The sequence below is a fragment of the Pelecanus crispus genome, chromosome 9, assembly GCF_030463565.1.
Source record: "Pelecanus crispus isolate bPelCri1 chromosome 9, bPelCri1.pri, whole genome shotgun sequence".
NCBI classification, from domain to species: Eukaryota; Metazoa; Chordata; class Aves; order Pelecaniformes; family Pelecanidae; genus Pelecanus; species Pelecanus crispus.
In genome coordinates, this window is record NC_134651.1 from 2,721,445 (window position 1) to 2,741,170 (window position 19,726).

The 19,726-nt window shown below is 41.6% G+C and overlaps 1 long non-coding RNA gene across 5 annotated transcripts; it reads left to right on the forward strand.

Moving 5' to 3' along the window:
* Positions 1-579: 579 nt before the first annotated feature.
* On the forward strand, positions 580-19,166 carry LOC142594289 (uncharacterized). 5 transcript variants are annotated; one of them, XR_012831320.1, is made up of 9 exons: positions 580-1,053; positions 1,184-7,243; positions 7,815-7,946; positions 8,108-8,515; positions 8,896-9,095; positions 14,338-14,442; positions 14,950-15,327; positions 17,187-17,245; positions 19,137-19,166. It is a non-coding gene; the product is annotated as an uncharacterized LOC142594289 (long non-coding RNA). The 5 variants fall into 5 exon arrangements; XR_012831319.1 differs by lacking the exon at positions 19,137-19,166 and having other exon boundaries at positions 1,184-5,682; positions 6,865-7,243; positions 17,187-17,223; XR_012831318.1 differs by lacking the exon at positions 19,137-19,166 and having other exon boundaries at positions 1,184-1,286; positions 2,046-7,243; positions 17,187-17,223.
* Positions 19,167-19,726: the final 560 nt, after the last annotated feature.

A 19,726-nucleotide genomic window follows, 5' to 3' on the forward strand; every position in this document is an offset into this window, starting at 1 on the left:
TTCTTGCTTGTTAACAAATTCTTTGTGACATATTCTTTGTGACAAACTGAAGTACCTCCAGAGAAATGGGCCATGTTTTGGGTGAAAATGTAAGACGAAGACAGCTGTATTGGGTCAGGCCAAGAGTTCATCTAGCCCAGTATCCTGTGACAATGCCTGTCCTCCTACCCTACTCTAATGATTTTTTATTGTAATGTGCTATGATTGGTTCCAGACAGGAGTACAAACATGTTATTTTCCCATCTCTTTCTTTGACGTTATTTAGCTTTCTGTCTTCATCCCCAGAGAGTCTGTGTAACCTGTGTGGCAGTTTCCTCCAGGACTTGTATTAGGAAAATAAAAAACCAGTCTTGTTCTCTGATACCAATCGTACTAGAAGACAGTAAAGTTTTAGTAAATTCAGACAATTTCAGGAAGTTTAGCATCCAGCACCAAGAGTGCTGCTATGCAGTTTGGGTCTTTTTGCCTTCAGTCTTCATTGACATTGTCAATAACTTATGCAGCAAATTAAGTTTCTTTTATCTGGTTTAGGAGCCAACCTTCTCATCCACATCTGAGTTATATCCCACATAGAAAGGTTAACTTTTGATTAACTGACATCTCTCCTACTTTTGCAATGCACTGCTTTACTTAACATCATGTCTGGAGTCAGCCACACAGCCGCTAATTAGAGGGTAATGGCATTTTTCATATATTTTTTGCGGGAAGTGTTTATAAGATTTTGAAGAGGGAGCAGGCAAATTTTTTCCTTATTGGGAAACTTGCCATGTTTGTGTCCAATATTTTCTGTTTAGCTGGAAGAAACCAAGCTCCAGTCTTCTCTCATTTATCCTCACTGCGATGACAGCTCCAATGTTACTTTTAAAATGAAATACAACGTGTGATTCTCCTTAGCTGACACTGGAGGGGTTTGAGCAGCGCTAGTTGTTTCCTGATGCTACCGGTTCGCTTCACGCACTTCATTTCTCACCACAGTGCTCTGGAGGTAGGACGAGCGGCTGAGGACATCGTGGGAGCGGAGGAAGCACGGGCCGTGGAAGGGCAAGCAGCGAGGTGAAGCAGGGATCGCTGGTGGCGAAAGCTTTGGTGCAGGGTGGCTATCAGAGGGTGGGGAGGGAGGAGGTGAGGACAGTGAGGGGCCAGCTTCTCCAGCTCATGATGTTAGCGTACTCTTGTTCTGCAGCTGCCCCTGTTCAAGGAAAGAAGTTAAAACCACCCTGCACAGAAGTTTCACTCACAGTTTTGATGCCTTAGTTTTTGTGGGAGCTCAGAGGCTTAAATGAGAGGTAAGAGCTTAAAAAGAGGTAAGAGCTTGTAGATCTGGCTCTTTGTCACTCGTGCTGGAAAAACCTGCAAGCCCCTGATGTCTCAGTACTGAGCCATGAGGCTTTGACCCCATCCGTAATTTTCTATGTACTTCCTTTTCCCTCTTATGTTCTCCTCCTTTTCCTGCTTTCTCGGTCAGCATTGCTGTCAGTGGTATGGTTGTTTCCTTCCTCCCAAGTGCAACAAAGAGGTTGTGAGTAACCAAGACCCGAGGGTCAGTATGACAAGGACAGAGAACCTGTATCACAAAGCAGGGACAAGAAGGAATTTCCATGGCAATTTCCTAAATTGCTGTAGAGATTATGTTGCTATAATTTGCTCTTGATCAAACATGATTCTGAATTTACAAAGCATTTTGACTTGGGAAAATAAAAGCTGAAACGCCAAACAGGTCCAGGTCAGGGCTATTCCTAAATGCGTACAAACACAGGCATTTGCTGCTTCCGCAACATTTAGAAAACATATTTATTTTAAGCCTGGATTTTACGCGGCCCTTAAAAGCTGAAAGTGCATCTTCTGACAGCCAGGCCTCAAGCTAGGCTCTGCTCGTTTGCTTCAGACTTTTTGGTGACAGTAAAAATGAAGCTCTACAGCATGTAACATCTGAACAAAAGGAACCAAAGCAAGTGGTCTAACTTGAAGTGACAGATATATTCTAGTTAGCTAGAATGCGGTGCATGTAGGTTTTTGTCCTTCTGTAATACCTTTCTATCTCTCAGCCCAGTTAACTTGGTCCAGACTCAAGGAGGACAGCGGTGGTGTAAGTTACATGTTAATAAGCCTCTCTCGCTCTTCCCTTCTCTGTTCTTCTGTAGCAAACTGTACATTATGGCACGTTTCCCAACGTTAAGATTGTGCGGCGGTTTGCATCACGCTTATGTCACATCTGACTGGGACCCTTTAGAAATGGAAATGAGGGGTGTTCCAGGCAGCTGGTCTAAAAAGTATTCTGAGCTTTTCGTTTTCTTACCATCTTTCTCATACATCAAATGCTTGTTTAGAGGCCAGTTATCCCTAATTTGTTTCATATTTGAAGACTATTTCTATATCCTGTGTAAGCATTTTACAACAGACCTCACTGGCTCATAATCACTAACAGATGACTGTAATGTAATACAATGAATTTGGACAAACTTCAGTTTATTTTGTTTTGCAACTTTTCCAGTTCTAACTTCAGCATCTTGCTGTAGTTAAAAACAAGCTTTGTTACTTGATTTTAAGTGAATTGTTTATGGCTTCCCCCCCCCCCCCCCCAATAATTATAGCTTGATTTGATTCCAAGTAATTAATCACAAGAGCTTATTTTCTGTGTAATTAGTCTCCACATTGTTTTTTGCTGGATAAATCAAGCTTTGAATAGGTGATCTAATGCATTGCTGGGGTGACCTTGCCTGTGGTTAAGCATAGGCATAAAAATATGGATGTTGTTTTAGCGTGGCTCATTTTTTGAGGGAAATTTGGTTTTGAAGGCTTCTGACTATTTTTAAGTCTTTCTGGTTATGGATAGGATTTTTTTTTTAAGACACAAACATATGTGTCAGCAGCGACAGATGCCATTCTCGCACACCCAGGTGACAGAATCTTCCCAATGGATTTTATGTATGTGACTCAACACAGACTGTGTTTCCTGCAGGTGTTAGTGGTCAAAATCTGTGATATATCGCATTTTTACAAAAGGGCAGGCTACGTTAAAGCCAAAATGAGGTCTCTTATGTTTTGAGTGAGTATACAGTAGACAAGTTTTCTAAAAACCTGTGTATCATATGTGTTGATTGGCCTATGGGGAGGTTTGCTGTGTTCCATAGGGAATGAACAGAAAAAATACACAAGCAGAGAGAAAGCAATTGAAGCCAATAAACACTCACTGTGACGTGAATTACCTTCGAGGCCTTTGACTTGGTCTCCTCTTAAACTTATGGGATTGTTTTTGAGTAGAATTTTTAGAACCAGGAAACGAAGAAAAGTGAAAGGACTTGAAAGCCATCGCTTAAATGCAAGTTATTTGGGTCAGTACAGGAATAACACTTGACATGTAAGGGACTACGATATCTATGTCGGTCAAGGTCTAGTAACCCCTCTAGTAACCCTGCCAAAAACCTGCAAATTGATTGATGCTATCCGTTTCCATTATTTTGTATATTTTTATATTGCTTTTAAAATGCATGCCAGCATCCTGTAAAAGTGAAACAGTCACGAGTTCTCTTTTAACCGCTCCTGTGCTGTTGACAAACTTTTCCGGTGAACTATCCATAAGGACTTCTGGTCTTGTTGCTTGGAGGCTACTCCAGTTCAGAAGCGATGTTTGGTGGTGTAGAGCACCTTTAATCTCCCATTCTACTCTCTTTCCCTAAGGTTTTTGAAGCCATGTGGCATTTCTTTCAATCTACTGTAGCTTTAGTGTACCAAACCAATACCTTTTACAGGGTCAAATATTTAAGTGCAGAAAAAAACTTTGTGAACCTAGTGAAACAGAGAAGCACAGAAATTCTCACGCACATGAGCATTTACAGGATCCTTTTTTATTGCACTTCCCCAAATATTAACAGTGGCCGCAGTATAAATGCGCTAGCATCCATTCCAGTAACACAAAGCACGTGCGATTTGGATCCTCTTTAATGGTGGTATTGCATATACCTGGGGAATTCAGCATGAAACCATGTGTCACCGGGCTGCATCTTCAACCGTTTCGAGTGACTAATGCAATACGCTACACCGATTCTTCGGGGTTTCCTTGAGGGTATATTTCATAACAGGACCATATTTAAAGTCATCAACCTTGGGGAATAGTCACAAAACTATATATACTATATATATATATATATACACCACATTTACAGCTATTCTTAGTTTCTTAAACTTTATCAAGTGTACGAGACTGATGCTACACGTGTTGCTGTGCCAGCATCTCTGGAGTCTGGCTGGCAGAAAAGCAAGCTGCTCGGCATGTCAGTATGAAAGGTTTCAGGGTATTTCTTGGGACGGACTTTGCTTGGGGGTTGCTGGGCTTGAGAAATGAGACAGGCTTATAGCAGATGGCTAAATTTGAGAAATAAATAATGGAATCAGAAATGAGGTTGTGCTGGAAAATTGGAATAGATGTGAAATGACCTAAACGCAAGAAAAGTGAAAGGCTATATGTTGTAACCAGGGGGAGTAAATCCTTGCAGATTGTTATCACTGTTATTCTAACATTAAAAGGAGACACAGAACATTTTGCTAACTTGCTTGGATAATTTCCTTTTGATTATGGAACAGGTATGGAACAGAGAAATCTTAGTTTATAGCCCGGCCCCAGCAAACAAATCCCTTGCATGCCCAGTGAGATCTAATCATACAAAGCCAAGAATAAACACAAGCAACAAATAATACCTGTTAATAAACTGAAATCACAATTCTGCCTTGTAAAACTGTAACAGATGGGTCTTGGACACATGCTCAGGCCTGTTTAAGAACAAATAGAAATTAAAGCAGCCATTTAAAGATGAAATGCTGATAGGTATGCACGCCTATTTGAGTATTTTGTACCACTGATGGCTGTCACAGAGGAACTCGGCTGAAAGGCTGGGCAGAGCTGTGATGTTTGGTTAGAGTCTTTCCTTCCTTTGTACAGCTCTTACAGCCGTACTGCCTCTCCAGAGATGTTTGGACAGTGCTCCGGATCTCCAAAAGGTGGGGTCTAAAATGAAGCCTCTAAAGCGCTGTCTGTATTCAATTCCTCCCAGCAGATCCAGACGGATGCTGTCACGACCCCTCACCCCCCCAACCTATTTTAATTTGTTTGAGGATAACATTTACTTGTAGCTGACAGCAATAAAAATCCCCCTGAAATACCAGCTTTTTTTGACACAGGTTTTATAAAGATTCAATATATGTCACATGTAACTATTGCAGCAGAACAATAATTTTTGAAGTGTTTAGTTGCACAATGTTTAAACAAGGTATTAAATATTTGCACAATAAGGGAATGACGGCTGTTAGTGTTTTATATAAGGTGGGGACAAATGAGTGAATTCTTACCCTAAGTTCCACCGCATTCTGTCACAAACCATTTGTATTGTAAGGTGATGTGTTTGAAAAGATCCAGCAGAAGCAACAATCAAGAGGAAACACATTTTCCATGTCTTGCTCACTGTATCCTCCCATTTGTCCTCTCCTTTGGGACCGCTGTTCTCTCTGCCCTTCGCAGTGACCATTTCCAGGTATCTGCTCGCCCCAGGAGCCGCAAGTGCTGAGGTGTAAGGTCCTGGCTCGCATAATGGAAAGCCAAAATGGGCAAAACACTGGTAGGAGCACAGCCGGGGACAGTTCGAAGCTGTCACTCCTGAACAGACCATGCTGGGCAGACAGACCTAAAAGGTGATCCTGATTCCCCACCTCTCGCCCCATAATTTCTGACATCTCTCAGACAGAAGATGGGACACGCACACAAAAATATTCCTCATTGAAGGGTTCCCTTGGTTAGCTAGGAATGTTATTTAGGCTGGAACATAGGTAGATTTTATTGTTAATTCTCTGGTAAGAAGTTTTGTTGCAGGGAGATGTTTTGGAGATCAGTTCTGCATAGTATCTGATAGATTATATTCTCCAGAGCTGTCAGACCATTTTCGTGCCTTCTTTTTTGCCTCAGTTTTTGCTCTTTTGAAAAGGGCTATTTAAAAAAAAAAACTAACCAAGATGGATTAAAGCCAAAGCAACTGAGCCTCAGAACTATCAGTGTCGATGTCAGGTTTGTCAGTCAGCAGCAGCGGTTATACTTCAAGCAGTAATACCCGGTCCCACCAGCTGTCACTGGCTGCTTGGTCCTGCTCTGCTTATGTGTGGCATTTTATCTTCACATACTGCATTTTGTACTTACATTTTTTTAAGATTTGCTCAGAGTTAAATACCATAATCTGTATTTATGTTAGTAGGTATATTACCCAATTTTCAGCTCGCACCTATAAAATGGTGTGATGACAACTTGCAGGTTGCTAATTTTACTCTCCTGCGGGGTTTTCTGTAACACCAGATGATACAGTCCTGAAGCAGATTGACCACCTTGACAGCAATAAAGGCAGATTACTCGTCAGAACCTTCTAAAACCATATTATGATTTTTTTTTTTTCATTGCGAGGGTCATATTTGGTTATTGTAGGCACTACTTACGTGACAAAAAATAAACCGGTACTATATTTTTACTCTGAGCATTAGATGAATATGGAATAAAATCATTAGAGCAACTCTCTCCAGTTCTTTAAGAAATTCATATATATTTTTTATCTCCTTTACATACTAATGAACGGTTCGTTTTCTCAGGATGTCTCTCGTTGGTCAACAACAGTTTTCTTATCATTGCTCCACCTCATGATAATCACCTTTTCCTGGTTCTGATTAGGAATAATTCCTTCTTTGTTCTTTTCTGCATCACTGTATGTTCCCAGAACTTCTGAGAAAATGATCTTTTTTTTTCTTGATTAGTCATACTGTTTTGACAAATATGTGCTTGTCTCCTCTATAAACGTATAAGAACTATTGTGTTTATTTCTCCACATTGTGTAGCTGGGCTTAATCAGCAGGATGGCGGTGGAGTCAAAATGAAAACCTCTCTGTTAGGTTTAAGGCTTAAAGAAAATATGGAGAAATAGCATTGCTTACAAAGCACAGACTTCAGCGTCGCCAGTGTGGTACTTCATATAATCACCGAAACACTGTTTATACTGAAAAAAATCCAAGCGACAACCAAAAGCTATGATCTCAGTGGCAGCTTTGATCCCGTAATAAGACTGACTAAAAGACTTGCAGCCATTTAAAGCTCAAGGAGAAAACAGTTTGTGAAGAACACTAGAGGAGCACTAAACAGTAATTTTCAGCGACATTAATGCCAGTTGGAGAGACTAGAAGGAGAAAGTGCCTCAGCTTTCATTGCCGCTAAATTTAAGTGAGTTTGTGTAACCTGGCAAGCCTCCACCACCACGAGCTGAATACGGCCCAACTGCACCGCGCTACAGCGGGGAGCGAACTGACCGCTTGTGTGGTCGCCTCTCGCTACGTGCCGTTGTAAAAACAGGTTTTATGCATTTGGTCAAAAATGCTGAAACAGGCATTGATGTTTAGCATTTTCCCTTTATATCGAGAGTTTCTATGAGAAATAGAGCAAATGAAAATGGGAAAGGTTTCATGTCATGTATAGTCTAAGCAGTAGTTCTTGGTCTGGGAAAAATAAGCCTTTGGTATTTTCAAATGTTCAACATATTTTATCAGATTTTTTTTTTTTTTAAATATGCGCCCTGGTCTCTAATTTTACACATCAGCAGATTGGTAGGCCAAGACCTAAGAATTTTATGGATTTTTAAGGATATTTTACTGATGGAGAACATGATATTAAATCAGTTTCCCTGGAAATGATTGGCCTATTAGTATGGATCAGGAGATGTTTATGCCCAGCTCCAGCACAAATCACTGACCTGGTTTTGGGGGACTTTTCTTTTTTTTTTTTTTTGCATGTCTAGATCTAGACGTAATGGCATTGAGCAGTCATCGGGTTTCTCCTGCAGTTTGTAGAACACATTATTTTTCCCCTGGTGAGCAGCCTTTCTGGCACCGTGTTTGTTATCACCAGCAACATGCATCTAGCTCATTAGGTAAGCTGCTTCGGACAGGGAATACAATGTGATCTGGGAAATTATTCTGCTGTTTCACTAAATCAAACTGAAATGTCAGGGCTTTGGGTTTGATACCCTCCCAAGCCTTTAAGAAAATGCAATTTATGGCAGAAACCAGATGAATATTTTATATTTTACAGATGCAAATTTTTCTGTTGGAAGATCTCTGGTTCTCCTGCTGACACTAATACATTCACGATGAAAGCCTGGGATAGGGCAAGTTCTGAGCTGAAGTTGTACGCGATGCATCAAACAAAACTCGACGCCATTTTCCTCTCACGGGGGAGTTGCTTTTTAATGGCAGAGTGTCTGTACTGAACCAATGTTAGCATGAGATCTGGGGCTCGGGTTACAATGTAAAACTATGGTTGGGATGGTTTTGCTAAATTTTTTTTAAAGAAGAAACGCATTCTCAATTGTGGAATTTTATTCTTCCCCATATCATTGTTATTAGGTGTTACTATAATGTGCTGAAGTATTTGTATTGACACCTCAGATGAAATGATTTGCTGCCAGTTTAAGAGCCTGATGCTATCATCTTCTATTAGGTAGGACTGGGCTTCAGATCTATAAGATGTTCACAAACAGAACATACTGCTGCATGTATATGAAGCAAAAAAAAAAAAATATATATTGACAGAGGTGTAACACATATCATCAAAGTGTTGCTGTGAATATTGTGTTTAAGATTTCCTTCCTCAATCCCTGATCCACCCCTTCCTTTTGAAAGAATTTTTAATTGAGGGTGGTATTCCATTCTTGGTCTTAGCCAAACAAATCTAAGAGATTTAAGGGAAATTATTGCTTAAAAGAAAAAGGGGGAGGACTTTTCCTTTTTTTCTGTGTAAGGCATGACGATTATTGCAGTTTTCCATGCAGATAGCTCAAACCTATATTGGCTTTTTTTTTTTTTTTTTTTTTAAAATAGTCCTCCCTGACCTTGCTCCCAAAGGCGAATGGGAAGAACAATAGCAGGGGAGTGAACGCTGAGCATATTTAAAGCACAATAATGGGAAATGCTGATGACCTCTCATTGCCACTGAGTCCTTTTCCTTTCCCTGGCAAAACCCATGGCTTGTCCCCACCACTGCGCTACCGGTCCCTGGTTCCATAAGCCTCTTCAATAAGGTAACCGTTATCAATATTAGAAGCATATATATTCTAGTGGTAACATTTTAAGGGTACAATGAAATCTCATCGCGACAGGACTAAGATAAACTTTTTTAATGCATGCATAAGTTGCTGCTTATGACAGAGACACGCTAGTTTTTAACAGCAGATTTCTCCCAGTAGCATCTTCCAGTTTAATTTCTCATGAATGCTTGGTTAAGTATTATTAATGCTCACTTTGAATAAAAACATTGCTGATTGTGTACTTTTTGGATTTTTTCCTCTTCACATTTTTGGGAAATGGGAGATTGGGTTCAAGAAGTCTGCTATATATTGGCTTCTATACAATACTAAATCAATTTTAGTTTTAATAACTGGACTTTTGTACTGACCTGAGTTAAAGTGTTTTCCAAAGTAACTTGATGTAGCGCAGCCATGATTTAAATCAAGGAGCTGAAAGCAAGTTCCTTTATTGCTCTTCTTTCTGTACATTCTGTTATGCCATATTCTAGAGGGTTTCTTTAGAAGGTTAAACATGTATTTTTAGCTGTTATAACTTTGCCATAATGCACAAACTGCAGACAGAGCTGGAGAAAAGTAAAGTACTTCCGTAGTAGCTGAGCATTTGCAGCAGTCAGTGCTTGGCCCTGCGCAGACTGCAATTGCAAATTTGCATGGATAAAGCACAGGCAAGGCAAAACATGTTCATGGACAGAGAGGAGAAGGCAGGGGATTTTATAAAGCGCTTGTGAGAGCAGTGTAGTTTTGCCTAGTAATACATCACTGGAGACAGCAAAAGCAGGGAGGATGGTGCTTTTAACCCATGTTTCCTCATGGGCATAAATGCAATCCCCATTTTGCACTCTGAATGTTTGTCAGAGCAGAAGACTACAGATTTAACCTCCTATTACTCATGCAGAGCTTTCATTCAGCCTTCTAGGTGGAGCCCAGTGTAATTGTGTGGTTTTGTAGTATTAAATCAGTGAAATGTGACCTTGTTAAAAAAAATAAAAAAGTTGTGCAAGCACCTCATTGTGAATGCTGGCACTGCTCGGGGGTTTGCTTGTAGTGGCAGAGGGAATTCTATCTGCATGTGTTTTACGATAACTGAGGAATTAGGAATAAAAGGGCACAAAGAAACACGCTGCATACAAAGGTAGAAGGAAATGCCTCGAGCTGGTTTACGTAAGTGATGTTACAACCTAGGCACCCTTATTAATGTCTGGTGTGGACAAATAAAAATATTTTTCTGTACCGAACTTTGCAATGATAAAGAGAACCAAAATCTACTGGAATAGAATCACAGAATCATAGAATCGTTTAGGCTGGAAAAGGCCTTTAAGATCATCAAGTCCAACCATTAACCTAACACTACCAAATAGAAAAAAGAAAACCTAATAGATTAGGTTTTGCTGAGATTATGCCGCTGTTATGATTTAACTATGTATTTTTAATGAATTATTTTTTTCTAGTCTTCTGGATTCTAATAAACAGCTTTGCATATTTGTAGTGAATGCAGCATTTTAGAAGGAGAAGAATAAATGTGATTTAGGAACAAGACACTTAAAATGGAGGGGGTTTTTATATTACTTTTTCACTTACGAAGGCAGCCTATTGACCCAAGGAGGGAACGCCTGGCAACCCCAGTGAAAGAGTCACAAGTACCTGCTCTTATATCAAACAGATTTTTGGCAGGAATTATCTAACTGCTCATGATAAGTGTGGTAGAAAACATTTCCTTATACAAATAATGAAGGTACCTGAAAATAAAAGACCGGATCATGACGTGACATTACTGAAATGAAAAAAAGTTTTAAATGAGCTAGAGAAGGTAACAGAAATCTGCTGTTGTAGTAAGAAAATATGAGGTGGTGGAAGAGCAACACCAAAAATCACAGACAGTGGGATGGGAATGGACCTGGGGAAGTCATGTAGCCCATCTCTCACTGATTGACTCACCTGAGAATAAAGTTTATTGTTTATCACAGGAAAAGCCATGGTGTTGTCAGGATAGAAGTTATAAAAACCTTAACTCATGATATAGCACCTGATCTTGGCCCATGATTTGCGTGACTCTGGTGTGGGCTGCAGAGGTGTGTTTGTGCACGTTTGCAGACATATATGTACGTATGTATCGGATACTACAGGTATTAATTGTCAAGTCTGTAGGTAGCTATACCTGTTTATATTTTGTTAGACACTGTACAATTGTACCTGCCAATACAATTCCTCTCTGCTTTGTTCATGAGGTTTGTGCTGTGAGGGTTTAGTATGACAATGTCCTTTTCCGAAAGCTTGCTCTCAGTCACGGGGTCATCAGAGAGATTGAGAAGGGAACAAAATTTTAGATATGAGAGCAAAGGTACGATCTAACCTATTGAGATATTTATAATCCATCTTGAATATTAGCATAGGATACTTTCCACTAGTTCTGTGAAGTTTTTTTTCCCATCCATTATTTTTGCTGTGTTTCCATCTGCCAGCAAAGTAACGAGGGAGCATGAGTTTAGGACAGCCTTGTCCAGGACAGCCTTGCTGACACTTTAAGCAGTTCAAGTTTCCCCCATCAGTCTGTCTAATTAAATAAAAACATAGCACTGAAAAAATGTTGGATATTTTTTGAAGTAGGCGGTGATAGACTTTTCTCAGACTAAACCAAAGGCAACCTGTTTATGAAGCCAGCGTGTGTCCAGGGGCTGAAGCAGCTTTGCAGTTGTTGATCGGAAAAGGAATCGCAGACATTAATTCCTCGGTTTTGCCCCTGTTTTTTCTTGCTTATCCCTTAGCTGAGAGGTGATGAAAACAACCGGCAGCCCCTCGGGTGGGAGTGCAGGGGCATCTCACAAGCCCTAGGAGTGAGTTGCTGGTTGGGAGCTGGATTTGTGATGAACTGGTGTTGGGCTCTAGGGCTTATCCCAAGACAATAGTATCAGTGGTAAATCATCACTTTGGGGCCAACGTGGTGTTAACACAGAAGAAACTGCAGGATTGCTGTGGTAGATATTAATAGTAAGCATACAAAATAAATCTTGAAGGAGGAGCATATCTTTCCTTAACAATGCCTGGTTGCTAAATCTGTTTGCTGAGTACCCAGTGCACACATAAATGAGAAAAGCATTGCAACAGCACACAGATATGCTTACAGATTCAACACTTCGTGCTGCGTCAGCAGGACCGTTTACTGCCGGATGCTGTTTCTTTTCTTACAGACCCCCTCCTGCCCAAACTTTGACTGATCCAGTTGCTGCATACATCAAGATCGGGGTCGTACGGTTGTAGGCTGAAACGTGGTTGTGGGCTTCAGCAAAGGGTCCCCCTCGGCCCCCCGGGAGCCAATTATGACATTTGGAGCCCGTTATTTTTCTCTTGACTTCCTTGAAGACATGTGTTGTGAGCAATGATTCATCCACCAGTTCTTCCCAGTCCCCTGGGACCTGTGAAAGGGTTGTTTAAAATCGCTGTGTTTCTTCTCCATTTCCTGGAAGCACTCGCTGTTTGGGGCAGGTTGCTGGGCTACACGCCGTTGCTGGAGACCTTCCACGGCTGCGCCGGGGCCAGGGCTGGCTATTGAAATGTTATCTCCTGGGTGTAACATCCATGACATTATCTCCCTGAAAACCCAAGCGCTTCACTTTTGTAGGAAAATTACTTTTCCTATGGGGGACACGGGGTATGAGGCTGTCTGTGGGAAATATTCCCAGGGAATAAAGGCTGGGAATGTGCTGAGAGCTGCATTGCTCTTTCAGGTGTCAGTATAAGGAACTTATAAAAAACTTTGTTCCTGCTTATTGAGCAGAAAGTGCAGTAAAATGGGAGCCAGGGCTAGGAAAAACTGGACTAGAAGCCAGAATGATGTTGGGAAAGCTAGGGATGGAGGCAGCAGGGTCCTTTATGGAAGACCCATATAAGGAGTTACACTGGAGTGAAAGCTTAGATCCAGGTGTTGTGTTTTGCTGTTATTTATAGTCATGAAAAAGCGAAGTTTGGAAAGCGTGGAAGCCTAAACCCAGAGGCTGTGTTTTCTGCTAAGCCGCATACTTAAAGCCTCTTTTGCAGACTCCTCCTCGCAGGGTTATTGTTCCGAGTGCAGGGTTCTTGCCTTTGCTTTCTTTTTCTGTGGGGCAAAGTAATTTTCAGCAGCAAGTAATGCTCACTTCACCGGTGCCCAGGCTGTACACAAGCGCTGCGTGTCGTGCACGTCTTGTCTAAAGCATCGCTGCTGCCCAGGGATCAGTGCTCCATCCCACCTCTCACCCTGGGGATTTTTGATGCCACAGCTCTGCCTGGGCTGATGCGCTTGCTAGTAATTGCCAAATTCCCAATCTGGTAGTGGTAATAACCATCAACATAATTTTATTTTGGGCCAATTCTTCACAAGGTATGCAGCAGATAGGGATCTCGGCGCACTGGGAATGTTTTTCACTTTCTCAGTCAAAATATTTTGGCATGTGTAATATTTTTAATAACCGTAACGGATCTGTTCGAGCACACTAATATACCGAGAAGAATTTGATCAATGCTCAGCAAGAGAAGCAGAGCTGGGCATAGTAACAGGCAGCCTTTAAAGGAAGAGAAAACTTGGAAGTGTGGATTTTAGGCAAAAATTCATTCAAGGATGAGGAATTCTGATTAGTTTGCAGTGTGACTTTGGTACACGTGAACTCACTTTGGAAGATGAGATTTTTGAGTCCTAAGCGGTGCAGGTTTTGAACACCTGACTATCAAAGCTATGTTTTTGCTCAGTGTGAATAGTTGTGACAGTTGTTCACTACGTCATACAAGTCTAAACACTAAAACATCTAAATCTTGTTCAGACATACAGGTCTAGATCCTCAGTCACACTGAGGTGCCTTTCAGGATCCAGGGCTAAATTATTGGAGAAAAATGTAACCTTTGGGAAGTATAGACACGCTACTGTGGGCTGAGGAATGACCAAGGACAATGCCTCTTTTTGTGAAATGTAATGACATAAAAAAATGTCATTGCAAAATGTTCCTATCTTAAAAAAAACCTCTATGTGATCCTGGCTCCTTTGTGAGGTTAGCCCTGTGTCTGCAAGAGGAGAAGGAAGCACGGACACTTTGTGCTTGCCGGTGCCATCCCTCCTCCACAGCACGCATCAGAGCAGGGTTTAGATGCCAGAGTGCCTTGTTCCACCCATCTCACCTCCTATTAACCTACGGACTCTCCAATTCCCTGAAATAATCAGACTTTAAGAAGCTATAAAAGCACTAATTGTTTGTTTCTGTTCTTTTTGTAGCGATGTAAACACTCCCATGCAGCACAGAAAAGCTGTCCAAAATAACACGGTCATGACCAGTGCTTGGAAAGACTCCGAGGGACGCATTCTCCAAAGAAATTAAGAGTCAGTTCTTGTTCACCAGCAGGTTATATGTAAATTGGATAGCAGGGCATTTAATTAGAGATCTCGGAGCCTAAGTCTGTCCCAAAGCAGTTATTGTTTAGAGCGTAACTATAAGCTGGAAGAAGTGTGATTTTATACAGTTTGCCAAGGGAAGCAAACACTCCAGATCTTGTGTGGGGGCCAGGGTGGGATGTTATTACTTGGCATCATTCTCAAAAGCAGGATTTTTATCTGTTCCCTTTCCTGAGTTCAGTTTTCTCTTTCCATTTTATATGCCCTGTAATTTTACAAAGCAGTATGCTTGGCGTTTGTTGTTAGATGTTATTTGAAATAGAAGCGCCACAGCAGTTCACTGCCTTCTTGTATTTGATTTGAATGCTTTGTGGATGCAGATCTCATTGTAGATATGTCACATGAGCTGACCGCTCAAGTTTCCAGAAAAAATTTTGCATTTGCTTTCCAGATAAGAGAAAAGAAGAAAACTTTGTATTCTTTTTTTCTCTTCAGTTTCTTCTAAACTAAGACTTCATCTAATGGTTACCATGCAGACCCTGGGCTGAATCTGTGTGAGCAAAGCCGTGGATGTGCAAGGGAGCACTCTGAACAGGGAGCTGGTGTTCACCCAAGCTCTGTGCAGGTCCAGAGCGGACAGGCATGGCAGGAAAGGAAGCTAAAGCTGTTACTCATGGAGCATGCAGTCATTTACACGTGGAGCACCTGAGACGGAAGGAATCCCAGCAGCTCGGGATAGGTGAAGCCAGTACAAGCCCTTTCCAAGCCATCCCTCCTAGGCCGATGGGGAACACTGGGATGTTCGAGGGACAAAGAGGAGCGCTCAGAGGTTTCCCATCCAGGCGACTGCATGGTGTGAGCTCTTCTCTGCAGGTTAGCTTTCTCTTCAGTCTTGGGCTCTCTTTAGAAAGAGCAAACAACTTGTTATAGCTCAGAAGGGTATCTGCATGTCTGAACAGTGTGTAATCAAAACAAATCTCACAGGAAATGTCAAAAGTCAGTTCAGTGTAGTGTAATTTTTCCTTACTCATCCAAGTGAGATCACAGTTTATATGTCCAGTTATGGTAATTTAAATTTTAACCTTATTGGGACTTTTGTTCCTGATGGAAACAGGGAGAGGTAAGGTTGCAGCCTTCCCATGTCACTGGGATCAGTTTCTTTTTGTGTTCCCCTACTGCTGGTGTTAAGAGGCGGCCGTAACTTAGGATTTGCCAAATGGAAGTTATACAAGCAAAGCATAAATTCCAATAAGAACCATCTCAGAACTTTTGCTTCACCCATTTGCTTACGCTCAGATAAGATTATTTTCAAAGAAGTCTTTGTTCCTTTTCCTCCTTTCTGAAAGGAACCACCCAGAGCTCAGGGACAAATACACTTTGCTGTGGGTAGGTCTGACTCAGGTTGCAAACAGGTGACAGGGACAGCACGATTCTTCCTACCTGCACGAGAGGAGGCAGGACATCTTGCTTGGCTGTGGGGTCAGGAACACGTGCCCTCTTTGCTCAGCCCTGACCCCGCACGGTGCCCGGGAAGTTCCCCAGCTCTGGCTGCGCAGGAGGGAGGGAGGGACCGCGTCTTTCCGCCGCTGGGGTGAGGATTTTTCCTTCCCAGGCGCTCATACAAATGAACTCATGTCGCCAACGTACAACAAGGGCATTTAAAAACTTCAGACAGAAATACATGCAATATACATATTTTTTCATACCATCTACAGACAATACACATAACAATATATGCTATATATATACAGAGCATACAGTATATGCAATGAAAGGATGTATGCGTGCCACTAAATCATCCTCTCCGCCTGTCCCTACATTGTAGAAAGAAGGTGAGTCCTGTGGGTGTCATTAAAAAAAAAGTGTCTTAACATGGTTTTCCACACTAACAAAGCTAGAAGGACCTTTCATGGAAACTCTGGCCTAGGGATGATGTTAACTTCAACGCGCATTTACTCAGTATTGATCACCTCCGTGTATCGCAATCGCGATGTGCCTATGCTGCCAGGAAACATCAGTGTAATATTTCAGTTAGTCACTCATATAACTTGTATTTATTCACGTGTCATTTATGTGGAAGAACGTGAATCTACTTGGGTTTTTTCCTATTGCTATGAATAATATTTATGAAGTTGTTTGTACTTCAAAACCACAAAGTGGTGAACTCGGAGGTATAAAAATGCAAAGAATTGTAATCTCTAAGGAATGAAAATGTGAAATCAAGTGTTGAGCAAGGTGCTTCTAAAGGAAACAATATATTTTCTGAATTATATTACAAGTGATTTTCTTGCTGCACAGAATAATTTTTCATTCACTCTTTGAAGGAAAGTAAAAAAGGAGACTCTGCATTTCATCCCCCTCTCCAGCCCCGTACTTTAACAAATGCTTAGGCAGAATAATTCGTCCTCATTTTATTTTTGATTATCAGTTTAGGAAAGTTTTTCCTCCCCTCTCCAGGCAGATAAACTGCTAGTTTCCAATCCTTTGCCAATGAGGAAACAATTATGCTTTTTTGTTTTTGCTTGCCTCCCCCCCCCCCCCCCCCCCCCCCGCTTTTTTCTTCTAAATGAGACCTTTTTGTGATTTTTTTTTTTTTCCCTGTAGTATCACTTTCTTGGGGTCATGAAACAGAGCAAAGCCTTATACTCTCAGAGATAAAGCTGGATATGTGGAGATCACTCCAAATTATTGGAATGATACTGATTTTGCATTTCTTGGTTTTATTTTGAAAGGTCTCGATCCAGTAAGATATGAACGTATCCAGAGATTAACCTAACCATGTCAACTACAGGTATAGATTTTTTTTTTTTTCAAAGAAACTAATAGGTGAAATACATCACGCTTGTCTTGATTATTTGCTGCTCTTTATGGACAATCATGCAAGATCACTGAATTTTGAGAATTCCTGTAGTGGATGAAATATCGACTTATGCTGTGCCATTTGCTAAAAGTGTTGCAGCTGCAAACAAGAATTCATGTAAATGCTGGAGCAATGGAGCAAAGGGGAAGTGACCATAAATCAGGAAATTAAAAACTGATGGCAGGGTGTCTCCTGGAAGAGCAATTGCTGGGTAAGAGTGTGTGTGAAGTGGGGCAATAGTTATCAGGGCGTTGTCAGGAAAGACCTCGTGCTTCGCAGCAGGTTGCACCTAGATAAGGAAGACCTCAAGCAGAAGGTTGCCCAGTGAAAGAGACATTGCAAACAAACTCACAGGTCGAAAGTGGAAAGCAGTTCCTCAGATCCAGGGCCCAGGAGAGATAGTGAGAAGCAAATTGCACAAAGGTGAGAGGATTCATTTGCAAGGAAAGGAAAACGAGCGATCAGGTGCTTCAGCAAAGGAATTAATCACAAAGTTCAGGAAACAACCGTGCCACTCAATAAAGCTGTTTGCTTGGAAAGTCCTGCTCAACTCTGGGCTGCAGCCTAGGGAGAGAAGGAAAAGATAAACAACCCGTCTTAACCATGTCTTGGAACCTCTCCAGAAAAGTTCAATAACTTGAGGGCGGAGGAAATGCCTGATGAGGAACTGCTTGATGTGCATAAAATACTTCAGCCTTGGCGGGAGAGAAAAAGGAGTTTGACAGCAGATCTGCTTTTGGAATAGAAATAACGAAGGGAGATAAATACAGAGCGAGGTGGGGACACCACGAAGCTTTCTGCTGCAGTTAGAAAGGAGAGCTTCTTGTCGGCTACTTAGAATGTGTGACAGCCTGCTAGCCAAATTACTGGGTGGTAGTAATATACATCAAGTTAAGAAGAGAACGACATCTGTGCGGTGAGCTACTCACGTTATATATTTACAGGGTTATTAAGGGTACACTACAAGGCCTGCGATGGCGTCAGTGGGAAACGGTTTCTTTCTCCCATCAGTTTCTATATGCTTTCATTTCAAAAGAATGAAAAGTCTAGCCCTGGTGACAAAGAGCGCCTTTGCGCTGCTTTCACTTGGTCTGCAGCCAGAGGGAGGGAAACAAAGCCCTTGTCAAGGGTGTGAGCTTCCTTCATTCCCAGGGCCGCTGGGCCAGCGAGCGGTGGCAGTGTGTCGCACCAACCGTTGAGCATTTTTTTCAAAATCAAAGCTTCCTTCCAAAATTGCTGGGCTTGGTTATAAAAAAATACTTCATGTCCATCTGGCTGAAAGAAACAGTTGAGTTTTTAAAAAGTTTAAATGTTATGAGAATGCATCTTTCCAACAACGAACTATCCGGTAAATGCTTTGGCTCACTGTCTCTTGGGCATCTGTAGTTGTTCAGTATTTCAACCAAGTAACCTGGAGATTTTTAAAACTTAGCACTGTTAACATACAGTGCTACCACAGGGAGAGACAGGAATGTGTGTACCCTGAGGAAAACCTTTGCAGGCACAAAGGGAAAATTGTGCATTGAGCAAAGTAGAAGTGTTATCTAGCAATTCAACTATAGTCCCCAAAGTCAAAAGTTCTGAATTCCCTTCCCTCCCAGCTCTGGACACTTTATTCATTGAATAGAATCACAGAATCGTTTAGGTTGGAAAAGACCTTTAAGATCATCCAGTCCAACCATTAACCTAACACTGCCAAGTCCATTATTTGGCTCTAGACTCGTACGCGTACGCTAAGCATCCTCTGATAAACTTTTTTTCCTTAGAAGGCTTGTTAGACATGAGCTGTTTCCAAAGTGAAAACTACTTTCAACTTCTACAGGTTACGCTTAGGAAAGCAACAAGATGAGAGTGCTGAGTTAAGCTCTGGAGTAGACACGCAGTGCCCTCCTGCAGGGTGCCTGAAATTGCACAGCTCTGCTGTCCTGGTTTCGGCTGGGATAGAGTTAATTTTCTTCCTAGCAGCAGGCATAGTGCTGTGTTTTGGATTTAGTAGGAGAAGAATGTTGATAACATGCTGATGTTTTTAGTTGTTGCTGAGTACTGCTTATGCTAGTCAAGGACTTTTTCAGCTTCCCATGCTCTGCCAGGCGCACAAGAAACTGGGAGGGGGCACAGCCAGAATAGTTGATCCAAACTGACCAAAGGGCTATTCCATACCATATGACGTCATGCTCAGTATATAAACTGGGGGGGGGTGGCTGGGGAGCAGCGATCGCTGCTCGGGAACTGTCTGGGTATCGGTCGGCGGGTGGTGAGCAATTGCATTGTGCATCACTTGCTTCGTGTATCATTATTATTATTATCATTATTATACTGTTACTATTAGCATTACTATTTTACTTTATTTCAATTATTAAACTGTTCTTATCTCAACCCAGGAGTGTTTCTCACTCTTACTCCTCCGATTCT